The 17,036-nt window shown below is 43.6% G+C and overlaps 1 long non-coding RNA gene across 2 annotated transcripts; it reads right to left on the bottom strand.

The window, feature by feature from the left end:
* Positions 1-572: 572 nt before the first annotated feature.
* Positions 573-3,265, bottom strand: LOC111844439 (uncharacterized). Of its 2 annotated transcripts, none has more exons than XR_002838387.2 (3): positions 3,059-3,265; positions 2,268-2,535; positions 573-1,869 (listed from the first exon to the last, which is right to left on the bottom strand). It is a non-coding gene; the product is annotated as an uncharacterized lncRNA (long non-coding RNA). The 2 variants fall into 2 exon arrangements; XR_002838386.2 differs by having other exon boundaries at positions 2,310-2,535.
* Between the last annotated feature and the right edge of the window lie 13,771 nt (positions 3,266-17,036).

The following is a 17,036-nucleotide window of genomic DNA, read 5'->3' as shown; positions in this document are numbered from 1 at the left end:
TTTGTCAGTTGACAAAAATTTTTATATAGTTGAACAAAATATGCAGCATCCAGCTTTATCTTGAGAGCATTAATATAATCGTTGATCTTTTCTTAGTTTATTTTTATTTTTATAAAGAAACATTTACACTTGTATTTATTCTCATTCTCCTTCCCTATCCCAGCATGCTCTTTCAGTTTTGTTCAGATGTGGGCGGAGCATCACGCCCCACCTCCACTATGTTTTTTTTTGTCCAATGATGTGATTTGATGTGAGCATCTGCTTATTCTACTCGAAATTTTGGCCAAATGAAGGGAACAGTTTTTGTCAGTTAATTTTGTTCCACGTTTTGTACCTTAGTCCATCGGAGGAGTTAACTGGTCCCGTTATGGAGTGGCAGTTAATTTCTTATTGTCTCCCCCCTGGACAGAATTTTGTTATGTTTTGGGACAGCACAAAAATAAAGAAATTAAAAGCATTACTTGACAGAGCTGTTGTAGAAGCTGGTGAGTAAAGAGATTTAAGGGGGATGGGGGATATGAATCGGAAGAACATGTACATATTTTGTAAAGTTGTTTTGCAAAGTCATAAGGTTCGTTTAGTGTAAATTTTATTTGTTCTTAGAAATAAATCAAACTATTTATTAAAAAGTTTATATTGTCCTTCAAACCAGTTTGTGACAGATCATAGTGAGCTTCCACAAGTGCTGTATGCAGCTCCAGTTTTCACGTGTCAAACAGGAAGCTCGTTTTATTGGCTGACTGCTGCAGATGCCCTGTATGTGTATGTGGAATAAGCCCTTGCTCTAAATACAGCAGATACTGTAAAGGGGAAAAACACTGCAAGTGGATCAATATGCCAACCTCATTGGGATTGGTCTAATTCAAACCAGCCAATCACCTGCCATCTCTTCCTCTGGGCTGACTGCAGACTGGCCAATAGGGTCAGGTGGCGTATTATGGCTTCATCCACCTGAAAGTTTAATGAGGGAGTTTTATAGCCAGTCGGGGGCTGCCGAGTGGCAGTGTTCCCCCGATGGCCCGGTCCGGCCGCGGCACACTGGGTTGTCTTGCAGCACTGCGCCCGTGACCATTCAACCCATAACCTGTAGCTTGTAACAAGGATCAGGCTCTGCCCCACATGTGGCCGGGCTGGTTTCCATGGCAACACAGTGTTAAGGCTGGTTTTGTTATGTAGTCCTACGTAGCATGTGTGAAGCATTGCTTGACGATAGTAAAGATGTGTGTGAACCTGCTGCATTTGCACTTAAGTCTCCTCTGCATCAAAGGATGCTCCTTCCAAATGGTACGAGCAGCATGGATACTGATGTGTATCTGTGTGTTTTCCTGTATGGCTGTTTCGGTAGCATGACCACACCATAACTGTGAGCTATGCTTCTCCAGAACTCTGCCACCCTGCTCCTCAATATACTGAAGTCCTCAAGATGTCAAACATTTATCTAGCAGGCAGTTTCGTCCAAAGCGACGGAAAAAGGTCGGTCATGCCAGTGGTTTTTCCTGTTTGATTCAAGGTCCATTTGATGGCAGCTGTTTCAACATGGTGTACCTAAGATAGAACAGGGTAGAACTGCAGAACCGTGGTTCTCTGTGTATAACTTGGGACACTGCTGAGCCGCAGCTCTGGCAGACAGGCTAACTCCTCCCCAGCTAACACGAATGTTGAGACGAGTGCCGGTATTTCAGAACCATGAGTGGCTGAAAGCCGACACCGGATTCCTGGAACGACCTTGGCAGCAGGGAGCCACACTTGGTGCATCACTCTCTGGCTCTGTAGTGGGCTGCCATCCAATCACATACTGCTGTGCAGGGCTGCCGTCCAATCACATACTGCTGTGCAGGGCTGCCGTCCAATCACGAACCGCCTGAGCACCTGTTGGCATGCCAATGGATGAGTATCAGTGCTGTCTCCGGGTGCCTGTTCAGTCACTGGTTCTCTTCCTTCCTGTTCTAACAGTGCTACACATAATGCCCCAACTTTCATATGATTTAAAGCATTATTTATCAGTCATGATTCATTTCCAAAGTGGAAAGGTATCATTTTAAAATGTATTTCTGTACAGCTGAATTGTTTTTGAACAATGCAGTGAAGTTAATTAAGAAAGGTTATTTTTAAATACAACATGCACTGTACACAGCTAATTATACTAGCTAATCTAGTACCTTTCTCAAAAAATTGAATCTGTGGCTTTTTCATCATTAATGAAACTTTGTTCACTATTGGATTACTCCCTGCTTATGGATTTACATGTAATATTTCTGCATATACACCGTTTTAAGGGAGTTAAAGGATGCTGTTTCTGCTGAAGGAACCTCTGTGCCGCAGTCTGTTAGAGCTGCTCTCAATCTGAATGTTTGTTCTCCACTGTTCACTCCTGGTCTGATCAATCCCAGAGCTAGAGGAGGCGGAAATGTGTCCCTCACACGGCACAGGCGGGGTCACATGAGCACGGGGCAGCAAAATACGATGCTTCTCAGTTACTCTCACATGTCTGGAGTCCCCTGTACAGGTTATCATATTCTCTGTCTTGTATGCATTCTGCAATGATGACAACAATTGCTAATGTTTATTAATATGAACATATTTTCCAACAACACTATTGTTTCTGTTTATGACATTGTTCTCTAAACAGAAGGTGAATATGAACAAAAAACAATCTAAAACCTATTTGGCCCTAATATCAGAAGCTTGACAGCCATTAAACATGTGCTTAATAACTGTAAAGACCCCATTTTTAAGGTAGTCTTCAACAAAATAAAACAAATATTGCAAATTAGGGCATTTTTAAACATTGTTTTAAAACGAAGTTAAGCCTGATTCCTCGCCACCCCCCATCAGCTTGCCCGCGAGACGCCTCTAACTGAAACCTTTGATTTTCGCTGCGAATTCTGGGATTAGATGCGACGTCACGACCGAAACAGAAGCAGGATGGAATACGATTGATTTTGACTAAAATCTTTCGTAAAGCATAACTTTATAGTATACTAAGTGCATATCGATATAAAAGGTATTACATCACCGTATATCTCGTTTTGAATATATAACGGTAGGAATGTCGTACATTTTTCTGCGTTTTCAAGTAAATTCCGCGCCCCCATGGTCCTCGCTGAGGCCCCCTGTTGCGTACCCCCCCGGTTGAGAACCACTACTCTATACCATCAAATTAAGGTCAACTATGCTGTTAACTGTAGATACAGTGGGACCCGGGTATCCGCGGTGTCAGTTATCCGTGGTTTACCGCGGTCCGAAAAATTGGAAAGTTCCAGAAATAAACGGTTTCGAAGCGCGTGTAACAGGCTGTAGCACGCGCCCTTTGCAGCCGGTGAGTAACCCACAACAGGCTACGATATTTAAAAAAAATGTAATTTTCTCATTACAGGTAGACGATACAGTAATTACATTGTGAAATGGGCAGCAGTATGTTTTTCATTGTTCCTTTTTCCTTTTAGGGGTATAAACATGATTCTCATTGCTTCGTCATTCTTGTTACGCGATTTTTTTTCATTGCTCTGTAGTCTATAGTCTTCAGATTTAGGCTAAAATATCGAAGTCCCTTTCATTCGTGAATAAGAGAGATAGTACAGTACCGTTTAATATTGTACTATGTACTTTGTTATTACTGAATTTAATGTTGGTAATGTCTTACTGTGCTTAATTGATTAATTAATGTTTACCATATGTAGATACACGAAAATTAGAATATGGTCCACAGACACTGGGGGCGGGGCTGCTGTATTTATACACGCTGTATTAATCCGGGGCAACTTGAAGAAATGCAAACGATACAAATCACTATGGTCTATAACTCTAAGCAGCCAGGGCTCTGAAAAGGTGAGCGAAGTGTAACAATCGGTCGGTTACAAAAGGAGGTGGGGCAAAGTGCTAAGAGAGGAGTGATGTAGAGGGGAAGTCTGAGACATCAGCATACATCGGGAAGATGGAAGCAGGCAGGCAGCCATGTTCTGGATGCCTCTATTGGGACACCAAAGGAGGCAAACCTGCTGTATACATCATTAGGTTAATGAAGCTGTACTACGGTAACAATCTATAGAAGCTACCGTCAGCATTCACTTCTAAAGAGATATAGGACATACAGCATGCTGTACATTAAAGCTTTTCTCTGTGCCCTTACAGACTTGGGCATGGAGATCCACTCCTCCACATTTTAGAAAGGGCTCAGCATTAAGCACCACCAAAGTTGAAAGCATGATATCAAAAAGAAATGGAAGGAGTTTACAGTCAGATAGAGAAGGTTTTTGACTTGTCTGAGGGGGAAGTCAAATTGAGAATTAATTTCAAGAACACCACGATTGCTGTGTATAATTTCTCTTTGGAATGTATATTTAATTAGTTACACTGCTTTTAAAATTTTTCATGTAAACCACAGATAAGTGGCATCTGTTGTTTGAAGATTCAGGCAGGGCAGCTATGACTGCAAAGTTAGACTGCCGATGAGTTACTGAGCAAGAGCGGAGAGGATGGACCGCAGATGGTGGAGCAGGCAGGCAGGCCGGTGAACTCTTCTGTTGATTTGATTATATGTCCAGGCCTTGGCTTTGGCATTCTCACTATTACATGAGTGACTCTGGATTCCTATTGTTTTCCAATCATTGCTATCATTCACTCCACAATTAGATAAGCTACTTGTAGCCAAAATTCAAATCCACCATTTATTTGCCATTTTTGAGCCTTGAATGGGGTCGGTGTTTGTGCCTGTTTGGACACACATGTGTGTGTGGGTTGTGTGTATGTGCGTGACTACTTGTGCCTGTCTCGCCTCCATCCGTGCATTGCCTCGCGTGTGTGTTATTGTGTGCTGGTATTCACGCCATGCAGGCAGTGCTTTTGTCTTGTGCCAACCTGGCAGTGCTCTGTTGATTGACAAAGGGGGTAAAGCGGTAAACCGACACTGATATTACTGAGATAATAGACTGTTGATGTTGCTTAGGCAAGGAGACCATGGATGAGAGTCGAATGAGGGGTACTGTGACTAAAGGACTGAAAGGAAGACATCTATGAGTAACAGGCCAGTCAGGGAATGGAAACAAACACCAGTCAGACTTCCAACCTGTGTGGCATGTGGATAGTGACCGTGTCCATAGGGACTGTTATCTCCTCATGGGGGAAGAGGCAGAGAGGACCAGATCTGGGACATTGGGGACGTTAGCTTGTGAGGGCACTGTTCTCCGACAAGTGACATTGCATGGCATAGTATCCTTGTTTTTGGTTGAAATACAAAGAAGTTTACAAAGATTGAGACAGATATTTAACCTACATTATTATAGTTAATATTAAGGCTGCGTGATATCGTATCAGAATCGATGGTTTATTAGAAGACCAGACGTCTAGAGATGTGCGCATGCACAATAATCACATTGCATTTGTCGGCACTGCTTTGTGTCTTGTTGACACATCTCACGGCAACAGTGCCAACTTATTTGACACACACTGTTGGTAGATAATAACAACTTCTATTTGGCTATAGTTTATTTATGGTAAATTTCATCTCCTTTTTTAATACTAAAAATATCACAATATTTCTTTCAGAAATGTCACATATTGCAATGTGATATCACAATGTGATTTTGTGCAGCTCTGTTTAATACTCAGTTGTATAAATGTCATTGAATGTGTGCCTGTCCAGCAGTTCCCCAGTTTCGGTCCTGCCGGGCCAGAATCCAACACAGTTTGCCGATTTCCCTGCTCAGATCCTCCTACTAAACCTGATAGTTCGCTGATTAAGGTGTGTTTGCAACCTTGCAAGTTCCTATTAAGCAGACCATCTGAATGCATTTCTTGGTGTCTAGCATGAGATGACGTAAAACGACGCCTCAGGCTTCGAACCCCACTGCTGTTGGTGCGAGGCATCAGTAATGCCCACAGAGCCACAAGCCCACTCTTCACTGCTTACATGTTCCAAAGATAGGCCAAGTGCAGGATGGCTGCGTTTAGCCGTTAAATTGGCCGAAGTACCACAATCTCTACTTGTTCCTGTGACATTTTAATCACCAGAGGTCACACTTTATGTACATCTTAGCCTTATAATTCAATGACTGAAACGCAGAGAGAAGCATATCATATATCCTTAACACTATTAATGTGAGACCCTGGGAGGAAGAGCAGTGTGTGGGGAAGGGTTTGGGCCACTTTGACATTTCCACATTGATTGATCATTGGCTCCATACCTGCACCTTGATCAATAGAACCCAGCTGGCACGGAATGGACAGATTGATTGAGGGTTTTTAATAGGGTCAGATGTGTGGATTTCGAAGCCTGAGGGAGCTCGAGGTGTTGGCTTTAATTGGAGGGCTGGGTTAAAATTGCAGGGCTTTGTGCTGCAGGTTAAGCCCTTTTAAAGGGGCCTTGACCCCTTTTGTGTTAGGATCCCTCCCCCACATTTTGTTTTGCACAGGAATATGCTTTGTCAAGATCTGCATTAAGCTGACCGAGGGCCCGAGTCGGTGCTCAGGACATGAAACTTCATGCGCTTGCCAGTTCTGATTAGCAGAATTACGGTAGATTTTATTAATGTTTTTTTTTTGACTATGGAAAATGAAAGGTTGATCTACGGGCCACATTTAATAATATATTTTAAACATATCACAGGCTGGAACTTCGTCGAAATCCCTGAAAATGGCTGATCATTCAATGCCGTCATCTCCCTTATTTTAGTAGTTGTCAGTAGCTCTGGTGCTGCCAGTTTTGAAGGTTTATAAAATATAAATATTGGCCGGCAGTATCAGTATGTTAACAGATCTGTCGTGGATCTCTACATACTTTTGGTTCCATTTTCAAAAAGACAATATGCAATGCAAAATAATAATGAAGAAATATGTTATTCAAGAATTGCAAGAGAAAATCTTGATTCATGGTGAGGTTGAAATCGAGGTTAATTTTTTGCCCAGAATTGTGTAGCCCTACTCCTCGTTTAACGTTTCTGTTGCAGGCATAAAGAGACTCAGGGTGCACACAGTGCTTACGGGCGCACAGCAGTGTTTACGGGCTCACACAGTGCTCACGGGCGCACAGCAGCAGGTGCCGATGTGTGATACTCTGGGTCCTGTGAAGTCGGATGAGGGGCAACAGTCCATCAAAGACCTTCTCTGCTCTTGCCAAGGTTTGTGAACCTGTGTGGAAAGACCTCCCAGGTAGGGGATCACCGACGTAGCGTCAACAGAAGCCGCCTCAGTGAAGATCCAGTAAAAACCGCTCATTTTATATTGTAACTTCTGCTAAACAAACAAATGAGTCATTAGATGAATAACGATGGACCCGTGCCCGTTATCGCTGATGTTCTGTGAATGCGTCCATGTCCGCTTTGCAGCAGCTGCATCTCAGTATGTTTCCCTTCTTTAATCTCCTTCTTTGAATGTTAAAGCATGAACCCACACAAAGTGATTAAAACATTCCAAGAAGCACAGATCTTTGAGTCGATTGGCAAGCTCCGTGTGGCTGCAGACAGGGTGGAGTGGTAGACGGGGCTGCCCACTGCGATCATGCCAAGTGCTGCCGCTCATTAGTGACTGGGACTCGCAGCCACACTCGGTGCGTCCATGTGCTGGAGGTGAATCACAGGCCCCTGCTCCAATCATGATGTGGCGACACCTGCCAACATGTACTCAGTGTCTCCTGCTGGAAGTAAACTGGCCTGTGGTAAGTTGTTACCTGAACAGGAAGTCCCTCCCCCTAGTGGGTTAGTTCCTGTTTAATCCAGTGAAACAACTGGGATCCTTCCAGACTGCTCCCTTCTATTTTTCCACTAGCTGCATTGCCTTTACTCCGTATCTTGTCAGGGCATTTAATGTGGTGAGTATTTTTTCCTACCAGCAAAACTGCTTGTGAGACTTTCCAGACATTTCTTTGTGTCTCTGTGCAATGGTTTTTGTGGTTCAAAAAACCAGATTATCACCCCTGTGTCTCTGTACATCATTGAGTAAGGGAGGAATCTGGGCACTGTTGCTTGTCTAGGTATATTCCTTTACAGTATGTTTCTGGACGTGTTTGATGTGTATCAGGCCATGTTTTGAAGCAAACAAATACAATTACAGGTGCTGGAGAACCTAAAGGTTTAACTTCTTTGCTTGCTGCCTGCTGTTAAAAAGTAATAGTCTTTAAGCCAGAATAGAAGTTTAACACAATTTAGTGGGCGCTAATTGCCTTTGCACCCTCATAGAGAGTCACAGCAAACGAGGTGGTGTTAATCGCCTTCGAGCCCCAAAGAGCATTTGTGATGTGCATTCACTATGCTTGTGAGCACATATGTGTTCAGTATGAGCTGAAATTCTGCACAGCTGCTGATTGAAATAACCAAATCCCTCGGGGGAAAATTCTGGTATATTTTACTCACTGGTGGCCAGTCTCGTGAGAGGAAAATTAAACAACGAACCCTTAAAGAGTCACTGGCCCTGACTGAAAAAAAACAGAGCTTATTCGGTTCATTAGCCACGAATTTCAGGAGGATAAAAAAGTTAGCGTCTGTCTCTGCGAGCCATAGAATAAGATCATTGCCCTAGAAATCCACTTGCATAATCAGGCCGTAGGAAGTGAAATTAAGCCCAGCATCATAAATTGCGTCAGTAAAATTAAGCTGTAATGTTGCTAAACCTCCATTAAGTGTTTTGGGACAACGTTACCAGGATGGGAGGTAATGAATGTTAAAGTTAAATAGGTGCAAGGTGAAAAATAGTAAGCTATGTTGCAATTTACATATTATATATATACATATATATATATATATGTATAAAGGTATAAGGTAATAGATTGTTTAAATGTTGTTCAGTATCGGCTTATCAAGATTCAATAGTTTATTGTAATTGTCCTTTTATCAGCGCACTGTGCAACTTAAAGGAATTGAATGTTTTCTCCTGTCCTGGTCTGCAGTGCAAAGAAGTAGAAGACCGAGTATAAAAAGTAAGTTAAAGGAATGGGATGAAAAATAATAAAGATACATAAAAAAATACAGGAAATATAAAATAGAATAGAAATTGAATGTGGGCTGGAAAGTGACAGTACAGTCTGAGACTTGTCGAATTAATGAAATATTAAAATGAATAAAAGTGGTGTTTTTGTCAAAGGCCGTATTTGGTGTGCTAAGGAATGCAGATCATTCTTAAAAAAGAAATGTTCTAAATGCAGTAAAATGCACTTTCAGATGGCATCTATATACTGTATGTGTGTGTGTGTGTGTGTGTGTAAAAAGAGTTCTCGTATAGGAATTTGTATTGGTATCGGCAGTTGTGTATCAGAATCAGATCAGAACTGAAAAAACGTGGATCAGCCCACCCTAATACTAAAGACGGTTTATATTTTTGAATGTGCTGCACCCTGAGACTGCATTTCAGTGTTTGCACTTGACCTCAGTTCTCCACTACAAAAACTGCAGTATATGTCCACAAACAGTACCTTTAGCTATGAAGAATGCCCTGCGTCAGGTGTGTCTGAGTGCCCTCATGTGTCAGGGCTGCTTTCAGAAGAGATCTCCCACATGACCTCCACATGTCCTTGATGAGGAGTGATAATGAGTTATTGCTGGGGAATGTGCCGTCCATGGTGGGGCAGGACATGAAATGAGGCCGGAGTGTCGGGCTGAGAGGCCGCTCTTAGACGGAATGTGCTGGCGCCCACACGCTCCGCTCGCGACTGTGTGCCCTGCCAGGATGTCCGCGCTCCAAAATGCGTGCAGCTGCCTCCGTAATCCCCGCGGCTGCCTGTCACTCCTGGCCCGCTGGGTAAATGCTTGCTTGCAAGTTTGGGCAGACGTTAGCGAAGCGGCAGGCCTGGAGCCGCCTTGACAGATTAAGGGCCCACAGGGGAGGTGGGGCGGGATGCTGTCAGCTGGCTCGACCTTTTGGCAAGGCCCCGTCCTCAGTGCTGACCCCTCGACCTTCACGTGCGGCAGTCTCTCCCTAATGGGCCTGATGGGGGAGATGAAGTGATACAGGGTTAGAAAGGGGGGCAGGGTGTTTTTTTAGGGCCCCATCCATGTCATTGCTGTGACAGCGAAGATGGCTAATCTGTTTCCTCTTGGAGACTGCTGCTGGGGTCTGGGGGGTGGGCAGGCTGGGTCCAGGAGTTCAGGTTCAGCTTAACCAGCACCAGGGCCGTACCTAGAAATTGTGGGCGCCCTAAATATGACTTTGGGGCCCCCACCTGGCTAACTTCTATGTATGTCAAGTGCTGGGCCCCCGGAATCTGCCAGTGAATCCATGCCGGCTGTGATCAGCAGAGAGTACAACCCGAGCTGTTCCTCCCTACACAGCCATGTGTCACGGCTTAGGACGGCCTGTGCATCAGGTGACACAGAAAAAGCCCCCTCTTGTCCGTCGTTACCTAAACCAACTAATAAAACGAGGAAACACCTTCAGAGTTGGACTTTTCAGTGACTTGCTCATGTTTTCGTTGGTCCGTGTTTTCTGTCCGCTGCTCACAGATAGCTGCACTGGGCAGGAAGCCAGTGTTTTGCATGTGCGATTAGAAAGGTGAGGAGTCGCCAAGGCTGGCAGTGGCGGCAAGCAAGCAACAGTTTCACACGGCAGAGTGAGGGCTTGGTGTCTCCGATGAGAAGTGAGCGTGATTCCTCCTTACACCTGCATTCTTATCTTCACCCAGGAGGTGAGGGTGCTTGTGCAGGCATATGGCTGTGCGGGTATCTTAGTGTCAGAGCCGTTAGCTGATTAGTCATGCTGGTACAGAGAATTTCCAGTGAATTTCCATACTTTTTCCATGTAAAAGCTAAAGTGTTGCTGTCCCTGAAGGTTCATGAGAGCGTTGCAGAGGTGGGCGGATGTCACCCCTGGGGGGGACGCCCTTCTCTGTGGAGCTCCGCTCCGTTCCTCTCCTCTCCACTGCTCTTTTCATCTCCGCGGGGCCCTAATGTCGTGCCTTTGATGATCCGTCCAGCGCCTCTGGGGGGTCACGCCAGGTGATGCGTTTAGCATTAGCTAAACAAGCTGCAGGCTATAGATTTTTATGAGGGACCTTGGGGGGGGGGGGGGGGGGCAGGATTTTACCTGACATTACATCTGACTGTCATGGTGGAGGAAATGTACGCCGACACACATGCTGCCTTCTGTCAAGCACGCAGCGTGTGTGTGAGTGCCATTTTGTTTGGTTGCTTATAGTTAAGGGTAGGGCTAGGTAGGGGTTAGGGTTGGCATAATTTGGATTTGGGTTATGCCATAGATGTGGTTCATTAAATACAAACTACACAGACTCACACACACACACACACACACACACACATAAACAGTACCATTTTACAGTAAGTCTCCCTTTTGCCACTTATAAATGGTATTTAGTAATAAAGCTGTTATGTCTTTGATTGGTAGGAAAGTAACCTGCATCATTCTAATTCATGACTGAGAATGTGTTAAATTACAAATCACTTTTCATAAATGAGACAATAGAGCATTTATCCTAGCGAAGTTTTTCTGTCTGTGGTCCAGTGCAGATCTGCAGAGCATAAGGAATTCTTCTGTCTTATGTCAGCAGTTTCAGGCATCCTGTCCATCGGATGCTGTAGCCTGGATTATCACTGCAATATGAAATATTTCTAACTTTGACAGATTGCTTCTCAGGTCTGCATTTTAATAATACAGTGGTACCTCGGAACTCGAACTTAATCCGTTCAGAACTCGGGTTCGAATCCTAAAATGTTCAAGTTCTGATCGAATTTTCACCATAAGAAATAATGGAAAACAAATGAATTGGTTCCCGGCCCCAAAAAATTACACCTAAATATGTTTTTTTTTTAGCATTTAAACACAAAATGAACCGGATAAAACAAGAAGAGCATATACTGTATTAAACACATATAAGCACATTTATCAAAACAGTAATTTGTAAAGTAAGAAAATAAATGTATCCAAACAATGTGTAAAGTTAAAAGTGTTAAAAGTTAAGTTAAATGTGTCCTGCCCCGATCGTCCGCTCCTTCCGTGAGCCACCCCTCCGTTAACCTCGTGTGGAATCCCCGTGTGATCAGCTGTTTCTTGTTGTTGTCATTAGTCCTCTGTATTTCATCCGTGTTTCAGTTTGTTTCCCCAGTCCAGTCATTGTATTGTCCGTCTGCATTTTGCTTGCCTTACCTGTAATTAAACCCCGTATTCCCCGATACCCTGACGTCTGCGCCTTTGTCTCCGTTCCGTCCCCGCTCGGCACAACAATATTATTATAATTAAATATATTAATGGTTTATTATTAATGGTATTAAAATAATTGAGATCTTTATTTTTAAATGTATTTTATTATATAATAATTACTGTTACTGTTTATCATTGTCTAAATGAATTTTTACTGTGTAAATATATGTATTCTGTTAGTGTAAACATGCACGATGCTATCACAGCGAATGCGAGGCTGAGAATAAAGCGTTACCCTTTGTTTCCGCTGAGAGACGTGCCGCGTGACTCATTTCTCCACGCGTACAAGTTATCTTAGGTCGGCGTTCACGGTTCAACTTCTGAGATTCAGATCGAATTCTAAGTAATTTTTTTTAGCTGGTTGGTTCGACTTTTAAAAAATTTGAGTTCTAATGAGTTCGAGAACTGAGGTACCACTGTAGTTCATTTTAGTCACAGATGCATGAAATGAAACATTAGATAAAAAAAAAATTATATTAAATCTGTTAAATAATAAAGTGAACACAAAGACTCATTGTTTCATAGATGTTTAATATATTAAGCTGAAAGTGATGTATTTTACTTCATTTTTAAGCACAAATGTACTTTTGTGTTTTGTAAAAGAGTTTCACACTTTGAAAGTTGCCAGGAATAAATCAACTTTATCTTTTAACCCTAAACTTTCCTGTTTCCATGTTTTTTTTAGCTGATACATTTTATCCAAGCAACTAACATGCAGTATAATTTAACTTTATCTAGACACATATTATCTACCGATATAATCGACTGCCTTCTGGGTAATTTTTTCTCAGCTCAATATGCACAACACTCTAGATTCATAGCTGCTACAGAGCCTTCTTTGCATGAGTTGTAATAGCAGCTGTGGTGGCTGATTCTTACAGTTGCTCAGCTAAGCCAAGTGTTCGCAGCAGCTCATTCTCACTTCTTACTAAATAGATGTAGCCTTTGAGGCACCTGAGTGAGATAGAGCCACAGACGGCCATCTCTGCTGCCACCATCATCTCGGCACGAGCAGCACGAGATCTGATGGCACTCGACCATCGATAATACGTTCCCACATGAGCAAAGTTTTGCAGCCAAATATGACACCCTGTGCTAAATGTTTATCTGAGGTTAATTCATGGCAAAATGCCTTGGAAGTAAGGAAGATATGAAATGATATATTACGCGTATCATCCCATTATGTAATGTGCTAATGCCTCGTTCTTTTTTGCAGTGGCTTTGCCTGAAATATTATTATTATTATTACCTGTCTCTGTGTGTGGGGGCGTGGCGTAGGGTACATTTTGCTATCCGTGGCGGTGATGTGTCACTTCAAAAAGGGACACATCCAGTCTTTTGGATGAAAGCCCCCCTGCACGTACCTGTGTGAGTGTGTGCACTGTAGTGGGTAGGAATTCCCTCTGGAGTGTCTCCGTTGTGGTGCTCTGTGCTTCTCAAAGTCCATCTGATGGTTAAGTGGTATGGAGAATGGATGGATTCTTTTTCGTCTTATTATTAGTATTATTTTTATTATTTAGTGCCCGGTACTGTTTGGTGGGCCTGAGTGTGGGCAGTGGGCCTCTGCCCGGTACTGTTTGGTGGGAGCAGTGGCAGAGGGAAGCCTGAAATAAGCCTCCATGGGCAGGCTGTTTATGGCTAGCCGGGCCCCTGGGAGGGCAGGACTGTGGGTGCTGCAGTGTGGAGGAGATTATACTGGTGCACAGCCTCTCCTCGTGTGCAGGGGCATTTCTCTGAGGGGGCGGAGCAGGATTTTGATGGTCAGGCTTTCTAGGCAGGGGGAGGGTTCTGGGTGGATGGGTTGGTGGGTTTCCTTGCTTGGAAGGCTCTAACTTAGTGGGTGATCTTCTTTGCCAAGGAGAAGTTCTCTGGTTTGCATTCTTAATTGTGATTACATTTCCAAGGTCCATGCACCAGATTGAGCAGTGTTAGCTGAGGCTGAAGGGAAGTTCAGGTGGTAAGTACTGAAAAATTAATATATTAGTACATATTAATAAAACCATTAACATGAGATGTCGGCAGAGCCATAGGAATCACAGCTGGTTACTGAGTAGGGCTGGATTATTGATATATATGGGGAACAGTGAACAAATTTGAAATGAGAGAGTGATCAAGGGAGAGTAAGTGGGCAGGGTACCATCTCTGAAAGGGCAGCACCACAGTGTGTTAATTATTAATGGTCAGTGGGCTTAAGGAATTACAGGATTAGACCTCTTCCAGCAGATAGCATCTGCCCCTTATGGCCCGTAGAAGACGGGGCTCGTGGTCTGCACACGCTGCCCGAACCGGCCCCTGAATGAGCCTGAGGCTTAGGGCCCTATGGTTTCTGTGATGCGGAAGACGCAGATGGAATCGCAGAATCAAGGCATGAAAATGGTATTTACTTATAATGCAGAATCGTGTGGAATTTGCAGATATTGTGTGCACAGTTTAAACCTATGATTTTTTTTCACATTTTGAGATCGTCCTGATAGTGTGAAATACCCTCGCAGTAGCATAGCCAGAGACTTTTCAGGAGGAAGGATTCTGCCGTAGCCAGATCTGGTCCAAATGAGTGTGCACTTATGGATGTCGCCTTACCATAAGGCTCGTTTTCACTTCAGGAACTCAGGGCACTGCCCCGCGGCTCGAACGTTTCCAGGAACAACCCCCTAATTCAGCCTTTTGCGTCTCCATCGTGATGCAGGAACCAGTGATGCGTGGGTCCATTCACAAGCAACCTAAACTCACCCAATGCTTTTATTCAACCTGACCTCAACTCAAAACATAATAATTAATAAATGTTTTATGTTAATTAAACTATTAATAAAGACAAAATGATGTTCGACCTCCTATCCAACCTGCTATATATGCTTACATTTTATTTTAACTGACCTGCCTGCAAATACCCTGAATATTACAGAACCCAGAACAAAGTTTTTATGATTTGCCGACCCAAAACAATTACCCTTTAAGGAGACAAAAGTGGATACAGGCAGTAGAGACAGAGCACGTGTCGTACTCCAAACCACAAAATTGTTGTCTCCTTAAAGACTAATTTTTTCGGTTCATTTTTTTTTGATAAACTTAAAATCTGAAACAGATCAAAATAACAAAAAATGAAAATGGATTTCTCAAGGCTCTGTGGGCAGCGCTGGGCTCTTATGGGGCTGCTCCAGGGTGCACTGCTCTACTGGCTGCTTTTTTGGGCAGGTGACAGGGGTGTTGTTCTGCACACCAAACTAGCCTTTATGGGCCTTTATGGGCCTGCAGCTCCTTCACACGCACCTGCTTCCCAACAGATGGACTCCAGGGGCGACGCCGCGTGACCCTTTTGTCATGTGACTTACCCGCTAGACCAGCATGCTGCTTAGGCTGGGTCCTGGAGTGTGTGATGTGTGTATGTGATGTATGTGTGTGTGTGTGTGTGTGTATGTGATGTATGTATGTGTGTGTGTTTGTCCATGTGTGATGTGTGTGAACGTCATACGCACATACACACGCATCACGTGCATGTACACACATACACACAGAGTCGAAGTATTTATGTTTTTATTGGGACTCTCCATTCATTTTTATGCACATAACCCATACAGATTTTTACCACATTTTGGGGATATCTGGTCCCCACAATGTACTAATTATAAAAACGCACGCACACACACAGACACACACACACATCACACCCATCACACACACTTACGCATACTCACAAGCACAGGCAGTCACACTTTTTCATGACCGGGAAAAAAAAAAGGCTGATAAAGGGAGGATAACGAGGGGGAGAGAATATGAGAAACAGTGAGAAACAGGGATGAAGGGAGGGAGAAACAGAGGGATGAATGGAGGGAGAAACAGAGGGAGGAAGAGAGGGACTTCACTTACTGTGTATTACTCGACATGATGGCACTAGTCTGTGGGGATTTTCAGTATTATGTGTGCCAGTGATACACTTTAAACTAAACTGAACAAATAAATAACCTGAACCGTAAATACTCTGCTATTGGCACCCATCTCTTTTTGAATATACTGTAGAAAAACCTCTGTGTAATGCAAGAAGGATGGGAGGGATGATGTAAAAAAGAAAATGGTGGATCAAACTGGGGTGATGATGACAGCCATTCATACACTATATAGACAAAAGTATTGGGTAGTAATTACAGGCTTTTGCCACATAAACCACACCCACAGCTGACCTGCAGGTGTGTAATTAAGCACACAGCCATGCGATCTACAGCATCAAAGGATGGCAGCAGAATGGGGGTCATACAGGAGAGGTTTGTCAGCCGAAGACCGTCATCGGACACCATTGGACACCTTTCCAACAAGTCGGTTCTCTACTTTTCTGTCCTGCTGGCGCTGTCCTGGTCAACCGCAAGTGAAGTGGAAATGGATGACAGGCTGAAAAGCTCCCTGGTCGTCATCTTTAACACGGCTGGTCTGAGTCGGCCCAAATCTGAGGGTGGAGGGCTGAGTGTGAATTTAGCAGACTGAAGTGTTGAGTGCTCTCTGGCTGGGAACTCTCCCGCTCTCAGACATGACATGCCATCTCATCCTATCCTCCTTCCCTGCGCCACAATATTACGCCCCAAAACAGTCACACCTTCAAATCAAGTTTTATTTATAGTGCATCTTTACAAGTCGAATGTTTCTAAGCATTAGACCGAATATATTTATCCCAAATATGTAAAACAGGAAAGAACAGGCAACCTTAAATTGTGAAAAAATGTAAAAATATAAAAGTACTCTGTTATTGCTGGAAAAACCTGGGACAAAGATGAATAATGGAGCTGGGCGGATGGCAGTAGGTGGGCTGTGGTGGTCGAAGGGCTTCCGGTCCCGGGATCCTCCAAGCAGGGAGACACAGGAAGAGGGAATCGGCTCGTGCTGTGCTGCTGTGTCCCAGTGTAAAGTGCAAG

Source organism: Paramormyrops kingsleyae, chromosome 19 (genome assembly GCF_048594095.1).
Source record: "Paramormyrops kingsleyae isolate MSU_618 chromosome 19, PKINGS_0.4, whole genome shotgun sequence".
Classification (NCBI taxonomy): Eukaryota; Metazoa; Chordata; class Actinopteri; order Osteoglossiformes; family Mormyridae; genus Paramormyrops; species Paramormyrops kingsleyae.
The sequence above is the reverse complement of the archived record's forward strand: the minus strand, read 5'-3'. Positions and strand labels throughout refer to the sequence as shown.